The sequence below is a fragment of the Dasypus novemcinctus genome, chromosome 23, assembly GCF_030445035.2.
Source record: "Dasypus novemcinctus isolate mDasNov1 chromosome 23, mDasNov1.1.hap2, whole genome shotgun sequence".
Classification (NCBI taxonomy): Eukaryota; Metazoa; Chordata; class Mammalia; order Cingulata; family Dasypodidae; genus Dasypus; species Dasypus novemcinctus.
In genome coordinates, this window is record NC_080695.1 from 47,078,860 (window position 1) to 47,084,243 (window position 5,384).

At 37.2% G+C, this 5,384-nt stretch overlaps 1 long non-coding RNA gene across 1 annotated transcript; it reads right to left on the reverse strand.

Annotated features, from left to right (window-relative positions):
- Window positions 1-2,329: 2,329 nt before the first annotated feature.
- Window positions 2,330-4,773, reverse strand: LOC131275594 (uncharacterized). Its single transcript, XR_009183012.1, has 2 exons — window positions 4,577-4,773; window positions 2,330-3,926 (listed from the first exon to the last, which is right to left on the reverse strand). It is a non-coding gene; the product is annotated as an uncharacterized lncRNA (long non-coding RNA).
- Window positions 4,774-5,384: the final 611 nt, after the last annotated feature.

A 5,384-nucleotide genomic window follows, 5' to 3' on the forward strand; every position in this document is an offset into this window, starting at 1 on the left:
TTTAAAATTTAATGAATGAACATGTATTAAGCTCTAGACTCATATTAAAACCTCAGATTTAAAATGTGAATTATAAGTGTAGAAGATACTTTAATTTAAAAGCAATAATGTCTTCTTTCTTTGAAGGGTTTAATATTGTTCTAGAGACCTGCCAAGTTAACTTGAAGAAGTAAAAAATAGATGGCTCTGGAGTTCAGTGCCATGTGAGTTGGCCCTTTTTTGGAGTTTGTGTTCCTGAGTGTGATGCAGTTGAACTCAGATATGACCTTTCTAAACATGCCTCTTCTGTTACTTTTACTGGACCTGTGGTTGGCACTGGGTTTGGTGTATACTAAGGAGACCTGAATCTCTGGACTGTCCATATGACAGCCAGGCCCTGAGTATCAGCAGACTTGCAACTCATACCCTCTGGTTTATTGGACTTAGTCTGGCCAGCTAACAGGGAGGTGAGGAAGGTCAACCACCACACCAGGGAGCCAAGAGTGCCTACAACTGCAAGCAGGAGATGTGCATCCATCATCCATGTGGAATCTAAACCCCTCTTGATATAGAGGGGAAGCGGACATAACCATCCCAGGGTCCTCAAGCTGGAGGAATAGAGTATGGGTTAGAGCGGACTTACTGATATTCTGCTATGGAACTATTGTGATTAGTAATGGAAAAAATTGTAACATTGATGTGGAGAAAGTGGCCATGGTAGCTGCTGAGGGTAGGGAGAGGGAAGAAGCGATATGATGTAGGGGCATTTTCAGGACTTGAAGTCATCCTGGGTGGTACTGCAGGGACAGTTGCTGGATATTGTATGTCCTGCCATGGCCCACTGAGTGGACTGGGGGAGAGTGTAAACTGTAATATAAACCACTATCCATGTGGTGCAGCAGTGCTCCAAAATGTATTCACCAAATGCAATGAATGTGCCACGATAATGAAAGAGGTTGTTGATAGGGGAGGAGTGGGTTGAGGGGGGTGGGGGGTATCTGGGGACCTCATTTTTTGAAAGTAACATTCAGAAAAATTAAAGGAAAAAAACACTATCACTCATTTATCTCCTTATTCATTGGTACATGCATTAATTATTCATTATGTTTTACTTTGTGCCAAACACAGAAATAAGTATTAGAATGAGTAAAACATTGTCCCTGCCCTCAGTGAGCTCTTAGAATACTGAACGGCAGGCTTACAAATGAGAACAAAACCAAGCAAAACAAAACTTCTAATAGAGGCTTGCTTTGCTTTTTAAGATACAGATAGATGTTGTCTCTAGATTGCCTGGGAAGAGCTGATGGAGAAGAGATGCTGTTCTTGGATGCTGTTCTGTTAGAAAATGGCAGGATAATTGAATATTTATAAAATTAAATATAGAGAAAGCGCTAGGGACCCCTAGGGAGAAGGGGACCCCTACTTCCTCTTTTAGCTCCCTCTTGAGTTTTTCTTGTTATCTTTTGAAATATGAGATCCCCACCAAGCCACCTGACTCAGATAGCCAATCAAGCCCATGTATTGTTCAACTCAATACAAAATAAGATGGATGAACCCTTGTCCAATCAATAGGAGCCAAGCTAACTACCTTTTTCTCTCTACAAAACTCATTTGCCATCCCTTGAATCCCAAAATCATTTCCATTCATGACAGTGATCTGGCTTCTGCTGCTGCAGCAAAACTTTGACATCCTGAATAAAATGCTACTGTCTGCAAACTTGACTCCAATTTGACATTCAACAATCTTTAATGGATAACATAGAGTCAAACATGGAAAGAAGAAAAGTTGAAAGTAATGGACTTCTAAAGCAGGATTAGCATTTGAAAAAAAACTGAAGATTGGGGACCAGATATGGCTTGGGGGCAGTGGAACACAAGTCATATCTACAGAGAAACAAGCAGTAAGTGTGGAAAGGTAGGCAGAGAGGTGCTCATGAAGGCCCATACGTGCCATTAATATAATTATTGTAGACTTTTTAGACTGTTTGCTCATTTACATTTTAAAAGTTATATCCAAATAACATCACATTTTGTGACAGAAGTAGCTTTCTTATCACAAAATGGGACAATTGGGCTATTTTCAGCTCCGATTCAAAATGGGCAAATTCTGTAACATCTCTGTAATTTAACTAATTTGATAGTTAGCTTTTAAATTAGTTTGTGTTATCAAGTCTAATATCTTAACTGTATTCATTAAAATAATAAAATGTAAAAATATTAACGGTTTCAAGATACATTATCAAAGCATTCCAGATGGATGAAAAAGTTTTATTTGATTCAAATAGGAAAATGCTAATAAAAGCAATTGAATTTCCAGGAGTCAAATCATTAATAAAACACTACAAGCAAGTTAGAATCAAATATATTGTTTTAATGGGGCTGGTTATCTTTAGATTTATAGCTACTCCCAAATGATAGCAATATTTACAACATGTTTCAATTATAACTGTAAAAATACTATGAATTATTACCAATATTTTTGGAGATTTTCCTATAGCAGACCCAGCAGCAAGTACTTTATACTTTTTATCTCATCTAATTATCCTGTTAATCAGGTACTTTTATCTTCATTTTAAAGGAGATATAGCTGAGACTTAAATTCTGAATAAATTTCCCAAATTAATTTAGCCAACAATTTTTAGAGTAATGATTCAAACTAAGGTCTTTCTGCTTTCAAAGCCTAAAATGAGGCAAGACTTGGAATCAGTTCACTTTTCCTTTATCTATGACAACCTGTTTCATGTTTTGTAAGACAGAGCAATCTGCTAAATTGGGGGGAAATAACAAGCTACTATCAAATTCTGTTAATAGGAAATAAGTTCTTCTCCCTTAACAAATCCATTTTTACTCTGATGTATGAAAATTAATCAGGTTTGTCATGGTATGCCTAACTATGGGCTGTTTTTAATGGTTATGAAACTATCAGGATACAGAGTTTGACTTAATAACCTGGTATGAACTGCATTCCCAAGGCTGATTTTTATGGTGCATGCATTAGAATTTCCATATATTAGTTTCCAGTTGGCTGACTACTCATTCCTGAAAAGGAGATAAAAAATTCTTAAGGTTAATTTTTTTCCCCAGGAACAATATGGCCTTTGGTCACAGGATGTTAGTATAATGGAAACATCCATGGTGATTTGCATATATGAAGTTAACATTTTGTAAACACTTTTCATTTAAAGCAATTTTATTAGCAATTAAAGACTTCTTTTTAGTGGAGAAGATGAATCAATTGCCTATTCTGACATGTTATTTTAGAATCAAGGTAGCCCTTCCCTATTACTGAACATAAAAAAAATAAGAACGCTGTTCTCCAACATGACTAATTTTTTTGTAGATGTTTAAGCAAAGGTGGTTTAAGATTTAAACCCATAAAAACCATATAAATGGCACTGAGAATATGAAGATGGTATGTATATATCTGGAAGGAAAAAAAGAAAAACTATGCCTCACTTACTGATATTATGCCTCAGAAACCAGGCTGTGGATACATGCTTTTTTCTAGCCACAGAGATAAATAACATTTTATTTGAAGAAATCAGGTAGAAAACTTAGCAACTATTTCTCTGCGCTGCAGAAATTAGGATCCCCCAAACATGAATTTTTCTGTTACCTTTTGCCTGTTTTTAAATTTGTTGTCTTATTTTTCTAGGGTTGCTAAGACATATACCACATGATGGGTTGGCTTGACCAAGAATTTGTTGGCTCATGGTTTTGAAGGCTAGAAGAGCAAAATCAAGGTATCAGCAGGGCATCTTTCTCACCGAAGTCTGTAGATTCTGGAATTGGCTTTCCTCTATCCCCAGAGCTCCTAGGCTTGCATCTGCCTCTGTCACATGGCGATGCCCTTAATGTCTTCCTCGGGCTCTTTCTGAAGTCTGGCTTTCCTTTATGAGGCCTCCAGTCATAAGAAATAAAGGTCCACCTAATTCAGTTTAACACACCTAAATAGGATCATAGAAAAACCTATTCAAAAGTGAGTTCATCCCTTAATTGATGGGTCTATTTACAAACTCACAGGAATGTGGATTAAGATTAAGAACATGTCTTTTTTTCAGGGTAGATGATTCAACCTACCACAGTCATCGTAATGCCATCATATTCTTGTACTCAGGTTGCTTTTTGTGTATGAAGACTCTAGATATATAGCTTACTGTATATTTGTTACAGATGCTGAGGGCAGGGAGAGGGAAGAAGAGATGTGATGTGGGGACATTTTCGGGACTGGGTGTTGTCCTCAATGATACAGATGCCGGACATTATACATCCTGCCATAACCCACTGAATGGACTGGGGGAGAGTGTAAACTACAGTGTAAACTATCATCCATGTGGTACAGCAGTGCTCCAAAATGTATTCACCAAATGAAGTGAATGTGCCATAATGATGACAGAGGTTGTTGATGTGGGAGGGGTGGGGTATCTGGGAAACTCTTATATTTTTTAATGTAACATTTGTTGTGATCTATGTATCTTTAAAAAGACAAGACAAATAAATAAAATGAAAATAAAGAAGTAAAAAAGACAAGACAAATAAATAAATAAAATGAAAATAAAGAAGTGACTTACTTTGTCCAAATTCTTTTAATACTTACCCAATATGTGTTGGTGGTTACACACACTTTAGATATGATAGGACTGTGGGCAGCACTGGATTTCAGAAAATGATCAGAGAGTGGAAAAAGAAGAAGAGGCATAAATTAGGGCAGTAGCACACAAAAGATCAGAATTTACTGGATTTCCTTTCTTCCCCATCCATTCCACATCATGGTATGTCATTCCAGAGCAGCTCTGCAAGTACCCTCAGCTCTCTTGCCATGCATTCACAACATACAGCCAATGACCATGCCAGCAATTGTCCTAATTTATTCCACAATGCTGGTCACTGCTAAAGGAATTCACACAACTATTTGGATATATTTCTCTTCAGATTCACGGCATTAAACTTTAGCAGCCAACAAAACAATTTGCATCATTGTATCTTTACATATTTCTCCTTAATTCTTCAGTTCCTTCTTGTGGTATCTTCAAACATCAAGTAGCCCTATGGCAGGTGAGAAAAGAACTGCTGCTCTGCTCATCATCATAAAGCAAAATAAACAAGAAAAAAAAAAACAGCCAGTGTCAAGAAGCACTGTCACTCTTTTCCAACCTATAGCTTCCACCGCCACCACCCCCCCACACAGAGATCATGGAGTTTCCCAAAAATGTATATAACCTCCCAAATTTTCATCCAGGAAGTGCAGAGGTAGAAGCAGTAACCTTAGTAGTGCTAGTGGCATATGAGTAAACTCGGCTCATATCTAACACTATTTTCCCATACATGTTCGAAATGCATTTCAATCCATGCCCCTAAGTGAATTGACCCCTAAAATCACAAATGTAAGAAATGAATTCTGAACG